Raw genomic sequence first — 17,121 nt, 5'->3', positions numbered from 1 at the left:
CTTTATTCACTTCCATTCTTTCACCATTAACAGAAAACGGCAGAAAGCAAAATATTTTCTGTTTACAAAGATAAATGGCCTCTTTACCCAGAGATCAAAACCTCAAATGACAATGGGGAAGATAAAAGCGCCCTCCCCCATATCCTCTGAGCTGACCCTTGTCATCTTAGACAAAGCCTTCAGTCCACTGACCAGGGACCCTGAATATGGCCAATTTAAGATGAGGGCCAAGAAATCAGACCAATGCATTCCCGTGATATAAAGTTGAACAGAAGCTACACCAAGGGTCAAATGCCTGTATTCTACAGGACACAGGAACCAGGCGGCTACTTATTAAAAAAAAAAAAAAAACAAGATTCATTTCAGGCACAACTTTTTTATTTATTAATTTTTTCTCATTTTGTTTTAAATCAGCAAAAGAAACTGGGTCCTAGAAGCTGCAGTGATCTAAGTAGCAGCAAGTTTGTGCATTCATCCTTTTTTGTTTGTTTAAATATGTTCAAATTACCACACTGCTGGCACACTTTAATTGTATGAAATTCTGCACCATATATACTAATTGTAGTAAAGTTATTTTCTCCCCATCTCAGGAAAAAAAAAATACTCTGGAAGACAATTTTCACTGAAATCTAACCAAACTTTGTTAAGTGGATTGTGACAAGATTATAAATGATATGAAAAATAACATTTTAACATTTGTCCATCAACTTAAGAAAATGGTTTGCCTATACAAATTTTTGTAGTTTTTAAAAGGTAATATATCCTACCCTCATATGGTCCTCAGAATTAAAGCATAATGAACAGGAAAGAAAAGGAAAAGATTGAAACTGAGTGCTAAGGCAGAACATCTTGCCAGAAGTAATGAAGGTAGAGTATATACTAAATATCAAGTGCAGAATTTCATAGGGCCAACAAGATAACAGTCTGTATTTTTCACTTACACAGGCGAAGTGGATTTTGCAATTACCAGTTGTGTAAAATGCACCAAATAAAGCTCCTATAATTGATACTATAAGGTGCCACCTTAAGTTTTCCAAGCTGCAACTGTGCATAGTTTTAAAATGGTTTCTTAAATTTATTTATTTTTTTAAACATAACACAAGGAAGGTGTTAAAACTGGTGTAATAGCTCAATAGAATAAGTATTCCAGATTTTGGGAGGGATGAAGAGGGAGATATTCAGAACCCTTCACCAGAATCCCCCCAACTTGATCATAGTGGGTTAATGATGTGCTTTATGGATGTGGTTAGTCAATGGCACCAGCTTGACAAATCTTTCTTTCTGCACCAAATCCCGTTGAGTTATCTGGTCCCCTTGGCTGAAGAAGAACCTTTAGGCGAGGAGTACTAGCATCATCCAGGGTGATGTTCTTCAAGAGACTGACCAACCGGTCAGGTCGAGGAGCTGCAACAGCCTTGGGGCCCTCACAGACTCCCCAAACATTACAGGCACTGCACTTGCCAGTACGCTGATTAAGAATCACTGAGAACTCCACTTCATCTCCTGCTTATAGCTCAATGCCATCTTGAACTTCTTTCACATGGAAAAAGAGCTTCTTGCTATCTCCTACTATGTAGTTAATGAAGCCAAACTGATCTTTCACACACTCTACTGTGGCCCTGCACAGGAGCGTGATGTTATAGGCCATAGTCTGTGCATTTTGGCCCAGGAACTTGACACTCTCCCCTTTCTGCAGGCAATCCCCTTTATTGGCCATTCCAACTATGCCAGATGGATACACCTCACCTTTCATATCCCCCTCATCCATGATCTCAATCATTCCTTGAGACTCAATCTGTGTTGGATCAACACTTCTGAGGGGGCGAATGACTTTACCAGAATAGATAGTGGGATCAGCTTCTTCAGAAATGCCATTCACTGAGTGAGTTTTGTTTACTTTTTCAGCACTGACTTTGTTGCCTTTGCCTTTTGACAAGCTGTATTCCACCATGTCCCCCAGCTCCAGGCTATCGACATCACCAGAGAACTCACTGTAATGGAAAAAGATTTCCTTATTATGATTGGCTGTTTCAATAAACCCAAAATTATCTTTCAGAGTTTCCACATAACCCAAAAGCCTTTTGTTGGAATTACGACCTAAAAGTCACACACAAGTTGCAATCTGATGTCCACTGAGAGCTTTCCAATGACATGAAAGTTTCCTGCATGTTATACAAGTCCTCTTAATTCTTTTCTATTTATGGAATCAGAATCCCAGATACCAATATCAGGCATTCCTGCTTAAAACTGAGAGACTCTGAGTAAACTACATTGATTTTTTTTTTAATAATTGGTCCCTGTGTCTTCTCTTATTGTAAGATGAAAGATATTTATCTTACATGTCAGAAAGCTCAATACAAAAATATATTATTCTTACACAATTGGAGAAAAAATGCCAGTTAATCCACTGACAGGGGTTAACAAACAGAAATAACCAACTCAAAAAAAAAAACAACAACAACAACAACAACACCAAGCTGGGGTTGTAGCTCAACAGGAGAGCATTCACCTAGCACATGTGAGGCCCTAGGGTTGATCCATAGAACCACATAAAATAAATAAAATAAAGGTATTGTGTCCAGCTACAACAAAAATATAAATATTAAAAAACCCCACCAAACAAAGAAACAACAACAAAACGAAACAAACAAAAAACACCCATTCAATAACTGGGCAAAAGAACTAAACAGAAATTTCTTAAAAAAAACACAAATATCCAAAATATATATGAAAAACTCTTCTACATGTCTAGCAATTAGGTTAATGTGAATAAAAACTACACTAAAACTTTATCTTACTCCAGCCATAATGGTAATGATGAAGAACACAAACAGTGATACATACTGGTAAGAATGTATGGGAAAGGCACACTTGTACACTGCTGGTGGTACTACATACTAGTACAACAACTCTGGAAAACAGTTTGGAGATTTCCCAAAATCTAAGCAGGGAACCACAACAAGAACCAGCTATCTATGCATCAGTAAACAAGTACAATAAAATTCGCCTAGTATAGTAATTCAATCACATGAGTGTTTACAGTAGCACAATACACAATAGGTAAATTATGAAATCAACCCAGGTGCCTGTGATTAGATGAAAGGATTGAGAAATAGTGGTGCACATACATACAATAAAGTTTTACTCAGCCATAAAAATCAATTATGACATCATCTAAGTGAAATAAGTGAAACTAAGAAACTCAAAGGTCAAATGTTTCATATGTGGAAGCTAGAATTAAGTAAAGAAAAAGAAGGGAAGAACAGAATATCAAAAGATTTAGGGAATATCATTCAGTGTAGGAAAAGGAGATTGAGAGGCAGAGCGGGAATGGGAAAGGGAAAGGAATGAAGAAGGAATTCTTTAATATTAATGTTATATGCATATATAAATATACCACAGGGAATTGCAGCTTTATGTATAAGTAAAAAGAAACAATCAAATATAAATAAACAGACAAGTGAAAGGAAGTTCAGGAGAATAGGAGGAGGAGACTGGAGGAGGAGAAGTAGGACAGAATGGAAGAGAGGAAATCATAAATTCAACTGAAATTCCATGCATGTATGATTTTGTTGGGATGAACCCAACTACTATGTATAACTATAACCACTAATAAAAAATAATATTGAAAATGTATTCTCACTTGTAATGACAATCCTGTAACATAATGCTAATCTACTTTCCAAAATTCTTTTTACTTGCATTCCACGTTAATTGCTACTTAATGTTATTTATAATTTTAACCAAAATTCAGAAATTTTGTGATTCAACAAGATTCATGCTGATCTACACAGATTATTTTTAGCATCATGAAAGATACTAAATCATTTGCATTTTTAAGGAACAAAGCTGAATAGTAATACATAGTACAGCTCACAATATTCATGAGTTACTACTTCTAGCAATAATTTACTCAATTCTAGCAATGAGCGACCTAATCTGCCTTTCAAAAATTCCAATGAGAACATGATTTTTATAGGATATAGAAAGAAAATTACTTAAATATCAAATTCTCAATTCAAAAAATTAATCCCATTTGAAAGAGATTGATAATATATTATGTAGGCCATATTCTTGTATATCAGTAAAAATTACCATGAAAACTTTATCAAAATATATTATAAAATAGGAGCTATAACCTCATTTATACAGGAGAAGTAGGTGATCTGAGGGAATGCTGCAGTTGTCAATAGCAAACTAAAGAACATGTGTGCCCAGCATGTGGGAGGCAAACCCTGCACACCACACGACACGGTACTATGACTCAAGGAGGACCACATCAGGTTACTCACAGAAGCTTAAAATTCAGATTTCTACATGAGTCTCTTGAACTCTAGATGTGGACCCAATTCATGGAGGGATAACTCCTAAATATACACATGAGCTACAAAAGAAGGAGGAGGAATATGAGGAGACCTTCCAACATTTGTTACTATTCTAATCGAAAAATTACTGCTTATAATCAGTATTTGTTAACATAAATCACTGTTAATTTCAAAGAAACATTTCAAATATTTTGGAAATAATGATGATTGATGTTTATACCGTGTTTTGACTTCAATATCTGCGTTGATTGAAAGCAGTTTTGTTGTTACTGATGTGTTCCTATAAAAGATAGCATAGTGGAGAGGAGTTTCACACTTGTTGTGAACATTTGGATTGGCACCATGTTCTAGAAGAATAATTGCACATTCCTCTTCCTCATATTAAAAGGCCTGTTGGTTTTAACCAAAAAATAGATTATAAATTTGGAAAATCCAAGAAAAACATTTCACATGTTTTACTCATTAGTTATAACCAACTGGCATTAATCAATTTTTCTTCTAAGCATTGCATCAAATTAATTTTCTGCAAAACCATTGGCTACATCTGCCTTCATCAACGGTATGTTGTCATCACTGTCTCACAGGTCAACGTTGTATTTCATCTTCACTATAAAAGCCAGCACTGCTGGATTGCCACAGGCACAGGCATAATATAGAAGGGTTCTATGCAAGTAAGGAGGCTTTGTTAGGAATTCATAAGGCACCTTTTGAAATATCCAGCTATTAATGCAATTATAAACATTTAATAGTTCATAATTCCTCTATTTTCTTCTGAAGAAGGTACAATATTTACTAGCTGTCATTACTTAATAAACTAATGAATGATCGGCCTATGCCATTGACACTTTCTTTCATGTTTCTTGTTTCTGATATTGTTTGGGATTGTACCCTGGGGTACTCAACTACTGAGTCATATCCTAAGCACTTATTAATTTAGTTTTTAAAAAATTCTGATGCAGGGTTTCACTAAGTTGCCCACCCTGACCTTGTGCTTCCAATGCTCTAGCCTCAGCATCCTTACTCACTGGAATCATGGGTATGTTCCACTGTGCCTGGTTCCATTGATTTTACTTACTTTTGTCTCTTTATTTTCATAGTTCTGGGGATGGAACCCAGGACTGAAGCATTATGGGTAAAGAAGGGCTATACCATAGAACCACATCCCCAGAGCAGAGTGGCCCACTTGCCTAGAAAGAACATGGCCTTAAGATTTAGCTCATCTTCGGTTTGAGTTCTACTTTAGGCTCTGTGATGTACTAGTTATCCTACAGTCATACTCTCCCTCAGTTTCCTAAAAAACACAGGATTAAAATTAGTATCTCCCAGGGTCCTAATTTGATGCTTCATGGAGAATCTATTTAAAACATTTGAAGAGTTTCTAGAACAAGGAACAGCTCCATAATTGGTAGCTACTGGAATCAATACTATTGCTTTTATCAACTAAGAGTATTTCAATTATTAAATTAGTAGCATTATAGTGACTTTTGCAGATATCTTTTAAAAACTATGTATTTCAATGAGTCTTGGATGCTTTTTTCCCCTATCATTTTAATAACACTGACATTGGAATACCACTAAAAATTCAGGCTGCATTACAACTATAATTGGCAGCATTTAATTTTTTTCTTCTTACACAAAATAAAGAACCATCATAATCCATGGTGCCTTACCTTAACTGAAATGTAAGACAAACAATATATTTATGGCAGTTCTAATCACATGGATGACATTTAAATTAAATTCAGTTCTTAAAAGTACTATAGGTAAAGTAGGCTGAATAACAAGAGCAAAAGACCAAACTAAAAGTAAATACTTTCTTATTTTTCCCCAAGTAACTTAATCCCAAGGGAAAAAGAATCCAAATGAATTAGTATGGTTAAATTAATTCAGTGTTTACATACACAGGATATATGTGAATCAGGTGTTTTCAATGATTAGTATTTAATACTGTCTTAATTTTCCACAAGGGGAGTTGACAATTTCTTACCTCCATAAATGCTTGATGGAAAAGGAGGAAGAACTGTTTTACTTGAAACTGAGTCCTATCACTTCAGTTTTAATTAACTGGTCACATAAAGAAAGTTTTTGTGTAAGAGTTCTGTGAGATACTAGAGTATGTCAAATACAAAATAAGTAGCTGTGCAGTTTTTGAGCATAAAAAAAGTATTCAGTTTATGAGTACAAATGAATAGAATTAAAGAATAGATAAGTATAGTTGAGAACTTCAGTATTTTTAAGTGAAACTTTTATAAAGTAAAGCAATACTTTTGCAGTAGCAATAATATTTTATACTTGCTCTCTTCTATTTCCATCAGAATGCAACCAAAACAAAATTATTAACCTATAATTGCATATGTGAAATAAAATATGCATATATAAAAAGTGTATTGTAGTAATATCTACAATAGATGAAAGGCACTATAGGATGTTAATACAGAAATGTACTAGAAGAAAACAAATGCTTCTTCATGTTGGAAAAGGTGTTTAAGAAATAATAAATTGAAAAGAAGACTTCCTTTTTTTCTACCTCTCTTTTTAAAATCTATTATGTTGTTGATGATTACAATGTTGTTGTTGTTGCTGTTGTTGTGCTGAGGATTGAACCCTTACCCTTGATCTTGCTATGCAGGAGGTACTCTAACATTTGAGCTTCGTTTCCAACCCTGGAATTTAATTAAATCAAATAAAGTACTCTTTTACAGATGCTCAAGTTATGGTGATATATGAACATAGAAAATATATTTATTGTCCTTGGTAAGAGAAGAAATTTAAGTCTAACAAATGAGATAAATTTTTCAGCTACAATGATTTGAAGGTGAAGAGTAGTGCTATTGGGCTGTTGATTAAGGTTTGAGATGTTTAATACTCCTCGAATAGATGATTGGATGGTAACTTCTATGCAGCATTTAAAACTGTGCATGCCACTACCTAAAAATTCCATTTCACTCTTTGTACAGATATTTGAGTAATCTTTTTATCTTGTTCCAGTCACTTATCTTTTGGCAACTGGCAAACAAGTAATTTGTGAAAGTTAATAATGTATTTTGATACACAGAATGTCAAATTTTTGTTCATCGCAAACATTTTCTTAGTGTCATCATGACCCTAAAAGACTGCATGTAGAACTCAAAAATGTAATGATTTTTTTATTTGTTTCTTGTGAAATCAATAACCATAGGAAGAGCTCACATTTTGGGTCAGTGAATATTCCTATGCACAAACCACCAGCAGCACCTACCTTTGATACCATTAATCCCCTCAGAACAGGGTAGGGCAAGGTACTGTAGGACAGCTGCAGGTAGCTCTGTGCAGAATAGGCACCCTTGTGTGCTGCTCCCTTGGCACCAGTGACTGAGAGCCTACACTAACTGGATGCTCTCAACCAATGCCCTGCTATCCCTGCTTGAACAGATACAGAGTAATGCATAACTACAGGAAAGGGCAGTGGAATCAGCAATTATGGAATTTTGTGCAAAAAGCTTTTGGCAGATGCTTTTTTTAGTTTAGTCTGCCTAAAAATGGTGACAAAATTGAAAAAAAGCATGTTGTGTTTTGTGTTTTAGAAATTATGAGAGCTGCCTGTGAACTCTAGTGTCCTCTGTGGGGAGGTAACTAAAGTTAATAAAGCTATTTGCAGAAAATTCAGGGCTTGTCAACAACTGTTGTTATGAAGATGGTTGGATGATCAAGATGACAATGAGTTATCCTTAAGAATTTGATGAACTAGTGAGTAAAGCATGTGAGAAATAAGTAAAATCTTTATTTAGGGGTGGAAGACACATCCCTAAATATACCAGTGTGAAGCAGTTTTAAAAATTAAAAAAAAAATAAGAAAGAACATGGAGCCATCTTCCAACTTCAGAGTTCTTGTGAGGCCCTCAGGATACAACAGATAATAGATTGTATCTGAAAACTTTTCAATTCTTTTGAAAATGTGTACATTAAAAGATGCTGTGTGTATTAATTTATTTTTTAAAAATCAGTCACCCTATAAGGAAATTATAATTACTTGGGAAACCAGTTGAAGTTTTGGGTTTATTTAGCTGCCAATTAGAAGTCCTGGGTACTGAACTTCCAAGGTTTGCAGGTCCTGGATATTGAGCACTCCATAGGATATTAAAGTCAAACATCCTGGTGAAAGGAGAACTGGTCTCCCTTCTGCTCTGCCCCCACCGGCACAGCCTGGATGGTGCAGTCTTCCATTCCATCAGGACACTCTTCTAACCTACATAACTGACTCGCACTTTGGCCTCCAGGATTCATTCAAATTTGTGAAATGAGTAAATAGGTGCATGGAGACACTCAGGACCTCTCTGTTTCTCTAGGGCTTTCAGGTCAGGACCTCCACAAATGGCCCACACCAGCCAGTATTCCTGCTCAATCTCCCTTGATAAGCTTCTTCATTGGCAATAATAATTTTGGTAAGTCATTTTTTTAAAGAGATGAGCACTATACCCAGGTTCTCATACATGCTAAATACTCTATAACTAATCCATATACCCAACACCTCTGTCAATGCTTTTAAACAAAATAAGATTACTATAAAATGGTTTGGTGTTGGTGGGGGTTTGAGGAGGTGACAATTGGAGGAAGCCATAGATGGAAGACAGAGTTTGTGGTAGCAGGTGAAAGGCCTTGTGAGAACCACACTCCATGCTCTTCACACTGCTGAGGTTTTGGGAGACCTTTCTGTACCATGCCCATCAAAAAAGGAAACACTGCCAGCCTAGCCTCTTCAGAACTAAATACATAACATTAATCATATAGACTGCATAGACATATGTGGACTATTTAATCCATCAATAATGAATTCATTTGCTTCATCATGAAACAATGAACATTCGTTAAAATAGTTCATACTGCCAGGCATGGTGGAGCACTCCTGTAATCCCAGTGGTGCAGGAAGCTAAAAGAGAAGGATTGGGATGGGTATGTGGCTCAAGAGGTAGCGCGCTCGCCTGGCATGCGTGCGGCCCGGGTTCGATCCTCAGCACCACATACCAACAAAGATGTTGTGTCCACCGAGAACTGGAAAATAAATATTAAAAATTCTCTCTCTCTCTCTCTCCTCTCTCACTCTCTGTTTAAAAAAAAAAAAAGAGAAGGATTGCAAGTTCAAAGCCAGCCTCAGCAATGGCAAGGTGCTAAGCAATTCAGTGAGAACCTGTATCTAAATAGGGCTGGGGATGTAGTTCAGTTGTCAAGTGCCACTGAGTTCAATCCCTGAAACCAAAAATCATATTTTTTGGTACAAGGTAAATACAAGAAATAGAGATAATTTTTTTGCACCCAATGAGATCCAAAAGAAAGAAATAGCAGGTTAATGATAAGATAAGATAAGAAACCATTTAATGCCTGGAGGCTAAAATATACAACTATGGATTAGGATTGAATTACATATAAAATCAGGGGAGAAAAAATTTCAGAAATAAATGAGAATAGAGATATAATACATCAAAATTGATTGTGTAATTAACAGCCATAAATAAATTACATACCTATATATCAATGGCAGGTGAACTGAAAGAGAAATTATGAAAACTATACCATTCACAATAGCCTAAGAAAACAATAAAATACTTGGGATTATATAGAACAAATGATTTGAAATATTTCTACAATTAAAACTACATAACACTGAAGAAAGAAATTACAGAAGACCATAAAAGATAGAAAATCTCCCATGTCCTTGAAAGGCAGAATTAATATTGTCAAATTAACCATGTGACCAAAAGTGCTATACGGATTCAATGCAATTCCTATAAAAATACCAATGACTTTTTGTAGAACTAGAAAAATCACCCATAAAATTCATTTGCAAATATTAGAGAACCAGAATAGCCAAAGCAGTCATTAGCAAGAAAAGTGATGCAGGAGGCATCACAATCCACAGGCCTTAAACTACACCACCAAGCCATGGTAACAAAAACAGCATGGTACTGGCACCAAAACAGACTCACAGAACAATAGTAAAGAATAGAATAAACAGTAAAAAACCCACATAAATACAGTTAACTAATACTAGAAGATGGGGCCAAAATATACACTGGAGAAAAGATACCATCTTCAATATATTGTGCTGGGAAAACTAGAAATACACATGTAGCAAAATAAAATTAAACCCCTACTTTTCATCCTACACAAAACTCAAAGTGGGTCAAGGACTTAGGCACTTGAACCCTAGAGACCCTGCAACTAACTGAAGAAAATGTAGGCCCAAATCTCCATCATGTCAGCTTAGGAACTTACTTTCTTAGCAAGACCCATAAACCACAAGATGTAAAATCAAGAATAAATAAATGGGATAGAATCAAAGAAGCAGATTTTAAACTTCTTCTCAGCATAAGAAACAATAATATGAAGAGAAAGCCTACTGAATGGGAGAAAATCTTTACCACATGCACCTCAGATACAACATTAATCTCCAGAATATATGAAGAACTAAAAAACCTTACAACAACAACAATAATAATAATAACAACAACAACAACAATGACCCAATCAATAAATGGACTAAGGATCTGAACAGAAACTGAGAAGAAGAAAAAATACAATCAACAAATATATGAAAAAATATTCATCTCTAGTAACTACAAAAATGCAAGTCAAATCTTCATTGAGATTTCATCTCACTCCAGTCAGAATGGCAATTATCAAGGATACAATCAACAATAAATGTTGGTGAGGATGTAGGGAAAAAGGTACAATCATACCTTGCTGGTGGGGAGGCAAATTTCCAAATTATCAGTATGGAAAACAGTATAAAGATTCCTCAGAAAACTTGAAATTTACCCAGTTATCCCTCTTTTCAGTTTATACCCAAAGGATTTAAAATCAGCATACTACAGTGGTGCAGCCACATCAATGTTATAGCCTAACAATGAAACTTAACTAAGTGCATTTCAACAGATGAATTAATAAAGAAAACGTGATATACTTACACAACCAGATATTACCCAGCCTTAAAGAAGAATTAAATTATGGCATTTGGAAGTAAATGAATGGAGCTGGAGAATACCATGCTAAACAAAATTAGCTAAGCCCAAAGAACCGAAGGCCAAATGTTTTCACTGATTTTTAGATGCTAATTGATAATAAGGCTTGGAGTGGGTAGGGAAGAACAGATATACTATCGACCAGGCAGAGGGGAGTGAAGGGAGGGGAAGAGGAATGGAGGTCGGAAGAATCGCAGGATGGATCTGATATAATCACCCTATGTGCATATATGACTACATGACCAGTGTGATTCTACATCATGTACAACCAGAAGAATGAGAAGTTATACACCATTTATGTATGATGTGTCAAAGTGCATTCCACTGCCATGTATAACTAAATAGAATGAATAAAAATGCTTTAGGTGCTCAGGAAAAAAAAGCACATATCAAATAACTGGAAAAGATTAAATGGTGTATCAAATATGAAAGCAGCATTAGAAATCACCTGATGAAATTCACCTATTTCATTGGAAACTTTTAAAAATTCTAACATATTCCCAACCAGAAGAAATAGAAAGTCAAATAATTTATCAAAATTATACTACATATAGAATTATATTAAAAATACTGTGATGCAGACATTTTTCAGGCTTAAAATTGGCACCCATGCTTCCCAAGGATAAAAGTGATGGGCATGGAGTCAAACTAAGGGAGTTCCCTCTATAGCCATCTGTTTACTTCTCTGGCTTAGTATCCTTAATCCTTAGAGCAAGTTATACTACTCCACCACAAAGATGAAAGATCAACCACAAGAATCACGGCAGGCACATGGAAGGAACACCAGAATTGGAGGTGAATGAGAAAGGAGGGCTGCTATTACTATTATCAATATGATGGATTAAAATTAGCTTCCCTGTGTGCCTAACGCTAGGAATCCAAAGAGAGATGAGATAATATGAAAGTTTATTAAATCATAAAAATGAAATTATGTCATTTGCAGAAAAATGGGTGGAGACCATAATATTAAACAAAATAAGTCAAACTCAGAAGGTCAAGGATCATATGCTTTCTCTCATATGTGCAAGCAAGAGAGGAAAAAGAAAAAGAATGGTGTGGGGGATGATCTCTGAAAAATCAAAGGGAGATAACTAGAGAAAAAGACCAAGGGGTGGGAGGTACGCAGGGAGGGCAGAAGTGCTGGGAAGCAATATTGGCCAAATTATATTGTTAAATTGTGTGCATGTATAAATATGTAACAAAAAATCTTGCTATGTACAATTATAATGCACAAATTAAAAAAACTGTAAAGAAAAATAAAAGCCACTGGCACTGATTATGTTTCAGCTAAAAAATGTATAATTATCTATAATCACTTTATGTCCCTCTGTCTCTTGGAAGCCATATTCCATACATATACATGTATCTATAAGTATTTCTGCATATATGTATATTACTAAATATATACATAGATAGATAGATAACAACACTCAAGACTCACAAAAGAACTTAACCTATTCATAAGCAGGATAAGCCTCTGGCCTTCTAAACATACATCCACTTAATTAAAGACAGTATGATTCATGCCCTTTATATAATGGCTTGTGGTTTTCTAACTTAAGTGCTTTTGAGTTGGGTCATTTATTTATTTTAACCCCATTTTGAAATCTCTACACATACATTCATATTTGAAAACAGAAAGGGATAGACATCCTTTCCAATCTTGAAAGTAAAAAATAAAATACCAAATAAAAATGCTATTATATATTTTCCAGCTTCCAAAATAGTTCTAAATGCAAAGTAGGTGCTAAAGAAGAATTTTCTGAATAACAAAGGAATAAGAATCAAAAATAGAAAACCAAAAAAGTAACCTTACCCTTATGTTTTATAAAGTCAAAATAAAACTACTTACTTACATATCATAATATAGAGTTATGGTAGCTTATAGTTATAGGTATCTAATTTTATGAACATTTACTCCCTGATGAAGAACATTTATGGTTTAAGGACAGATCATCCATTTCTACACCAATATCAATCATACTGCCAACCATAGGAAAGTTCATTACTGAATTCTCACTCTGTGCCATATGTTAATGGAGGACAAGGGAATTCCACTCCACTTTAATTCATATGCTCATATAATTTTAAGAGCTGTATTAAAATCATGTCACTCTACTACAATCATTTTTAAAATAATGGTTTATAAGTATGACGAAGGAGTGATTCAAAATCTTATTTTATTACATCTACCATAGAAATGTACCTTGATATTTGTGATTCAACTACATGATCAAATGTTTATATTGCCCATTAGGTAGAGTTATTCAGTTTTCCATACAAATCCATGCAACACTTACTTACTTCACCCTGTCAGGAAATAGATTTAGAGGTAAAAATATCTGTTTATTTAAAAACTGTGTAGTGACTACGACTCTCAAAATATCAGTGAAAAACATACTTATGATTTATCTTGAGAAAAATGTCACTTAATATTAAAATGATAATTGGAAGATAATAATTGGAACAGCTCAGTGAAATTTCCCACAAATGGTTAACAAGTCACAACATATAACCACCATTATAGCTGAGGAGGATATAAGTTGGTTCCAAAATGCATTTATAACTTGAAGCTTTTAATTTAAATTTTCCTTCTCTTCAAATCAAGTAGCCTGGCCTGAAGAACTCTCCAAATCATTTGAGATAAGCTTATGCATATTAAATAATAATATTTCCTGGAGGATCTAATGGATCAAATTTATAATCTCATTCAATTTTTAAAAATTTTACTTTGAAGAGAAACTCACATTGAAGCAAACTGGTATAAATGAAAATGTAAATCTTAATATATAAAATTGAGAAACATTAAGTTACACTTCAAAATAGACTTAAAGCCTAGAAAAGAATAAACTGAAAGAAAACAAAAGCTGAAAATTTAATTAAAAGTATCTCCTTCCCTGTTAATAATTATCTATTAATATGACTAATATATGAGAAAACAATTTTAAGAAGGAAAGTCTATTTTTGCTCACATTTTCAAAACTTTCAGTACATGTTTGGGAAAACCATTGTTTTGGGCTCAAGGTCAAGTAGAAAATCTTGGCAAAAGGTGAAGAAGAACATAGAAATTCAGACTAATGAAATTAAATTTTTTGATCAAATAGCACTAGAAAAAAATTAAACATTAAAAATAAGATAGACATTTACACACACGATCCATACAGAATCCCAAAGCAAAAAAAAAAAAAAAAAAGATTAAGATAAAAAGCAGCTCTGCAAGACATTATAATCAAAGGACCCAGCAATGAAAATAGGGAAAAATAGTAAAAGATACACAAGAAAAACATTAGGTCACATTTGTATAAATTTATATTTGTTTGTATAAATTTAATTATACTTATGTTTATAAGCCTCAGTTCAAACTTCTCATCTCAGACTCTAAAATCAAGGGGGGGGGGGTTGGAATGAAATATTCCAAGCTTCGAAAGGAAACACTTTCCAACCAAGACTGCTATATCCAGAAAAGTTATGAATGGAATAAGAAATGACATGATCAATGAAATAATCCAGACACAGAATGCAAAGTGTTGAATGTTTTATCTCCTATGCAAAAGCTAGAGAGAAAAATGAAGAACAAATAGGGGATCACATGTAAATAGAAGATCACACAGTGATGAGCCACCTGACTGGTTACAAAGATGTAAGAGGGTAAAGCAGTAGCTACAAGATGAAATGTACTTTGGAATAAATAAAAATGCCCTGAAGCTTCCGAGAATTCTCTCTCAATGATGTCCAAAATTAAAAACAAAAGTCTATGTCCTAAAAAACATCAGATGATTTAAGTGCCAGAGGAAAGGTACATTGCATATGTATCAACCGAGGCTATGGAGAGAGTTCATTCATAAGTCCCCAGAAGCAGTACAGAGTGCAGTGAGTGAGTGGAGGGCTGCTGGCACACTTCAGAAGAATCCCATAACTCCTTACTTTCTTCATTTCAGTCATGGTTTTCCCATCTGTTGGTAGATTGTTGGGTTTTTACATTTCTATCCCAAGTACAATATCAATATCCATTTTGCTATCTTTGGTTTTGGTCTAATTCTGCAGTATGTCACAGCTTTTTTTTTTCCTCAAATAACCTCAAGTCCATGGTCAAAGGCTGGTTCTCCAATACAGATGCAGGGACACAATCAGCTCTGATCAGCTACTGATGCACCAGGACAAACAACATCATGTCTTGACCAGCAAGCAGTGCTGCAAGAACTTCCACATCTCCAAACAGAGCTACCAAAACAGGCACAAATTGATAATGGCTCATGAGCAGAAAGCCGATGTCACCATCAGCACAGTTGATGCCACGATATGCAATACTCACACACACAGTGATTACCTACCAGGTAATCATCATAAGACCTGTTTCTGGAAAATGGGGTGCATGGTGTTAGCCAAAGACCAATCAACAAACAATTCTACTTTTCCAAAAATACAAAGACCCCATCCATTCACAGCTTCTACTTCCTTGGTGAGAACAACTTCCTGTTCTCTCAAACCCAAACCTCAATATGTGAGTAAGTCAGACTAGCACTATGCATCCGTTTCTTAACAACACTTATCTTTGATACTGGTCTTTCCTTTTTCTCCTTCTCCTGTGACTATGAGAAGGTACACTTCACGGTGCTGATCAATGCATCCACAACCTCACTTGCTTCAGACATACAGCTGAGCTCTCAGAGAAGCAACCTGTGAAAATTTAGGGAGGTTTTTCCACTGATGCGGGGCCTACGCTGCACAGACTGTTAGAAGGTCCAGACACTATTCCCGCTCATGAAGTATCTCGCCTCTCAATTTCTGGGCCTCCCTGATCCAAGCTCAGAAGCCTGCGGCCAGCATTGATGGCTTCTTCTTCCCCTCAAGCAAAAACAGGAAAGAGGCTTTGCTCCTGGAGCTATAGGTCTCAACAAGATATAATCCTCCATTTTGGCATGCTGTGGATGTCCAGGGATTGGGGGTACAAAGTTCAACATGCTGGTATTTACACAGGACACCTGCATATTCAACTTTTCAGTGGCAAGGTAGTTCTTAAGATGGGTGAGCCTTAAAACAAATTGAATGGAACAGACAGCAAAGTTACTGAGTATTCAGCTTGCACAAATTGATGCCAAATGTCAGTGGAAAGACACTGTTTACTGGCAAAGGTAAAATAAACTTCAAAGTACCAGAAGAGATACAAAAAGTGCTTTGGGAAAGGTAAGCTTGTTTTGAATTATAGGACTCATTTGTATACAAAACAATGACACCCTACCAACCAGCAAGAATCCATTGGGGAAAAAGTTACAAGTTTGAAGGAGACTCCGCATTGAGAAAAAAAAAAAAAAGTGCCAAATGATTTTCAGAACCTGGATTTCATATTTGCTATTTTGATATGTTTGATAAGAAAAGAAGTTCCTCTCTAACCAATGCCCACAAGCAGTCACCATGAAACACCTCCCCCACCCTTCACTGACCCTACCTTACTCCCAGGTGCAGGGCCTACATCTTTAAGGACACACATCCCTACTGGGTATGTGTCCCCAAGCTTGGCATTCCCTAACCTCTGCAAAGATCACTCAGCCAATGCCCAGACTTAAACTGCTACTCCTCAGCCAGTAGCCCCTGTGCTGCCTCCCACTGCTTCCCCTCCCTGCACTCCCAACCCACACCAGCCTAACCCCAACATGAACCCTGTCCTGACAGGGCCCTGCATTCTACCTCTTCCACTTTCTGAAAGCTCCACTGCCTCCCACTCTCCTGTTGATCACTAATACATAGGCACACATCCCAGGGCTTCCAGGCAGCCAATACCCTGTATTGCATGTAGAAGGCAG

The 17,121-nt window shown here is 35.6% G+C and overlaps 1 pseudogene; it reads right to left on the bottom strand.

The window, feature by feature from the left end:
* Positions 1 to 1,108: 1,108 nt before the first annotated feature.
* The window catches only part of LOC144251839 (cold shock domain-containing protein E1 pseudogene), a 42,099-nt pseudogene continuing 26,086 nt past the window's right edge, over positions 1,109 to 17,121 (bottom strand).

This window comes from Urocitellus parryii, unplaced genomic scaffold (assembly GCF_045843805.1).
Source record: "Urocitellus parryii isolate mUroPar1 unplaced genomic scaffold, mUroPar1.hap1 Scaffold_243, whole genome shotgun sequence".
Classification (NCBI taxonomy): domain Eukaryota; kingdom Metazoa; phylum Chordata; class Mammalia; order Rodentia; family Sciuridae; genus Urocitellus; species Urocitellus parryii.
Note: the sequence above shows the minus strand (reverse complement) of the source record. Positions and strands in the feature narration are given on the sequence as shown.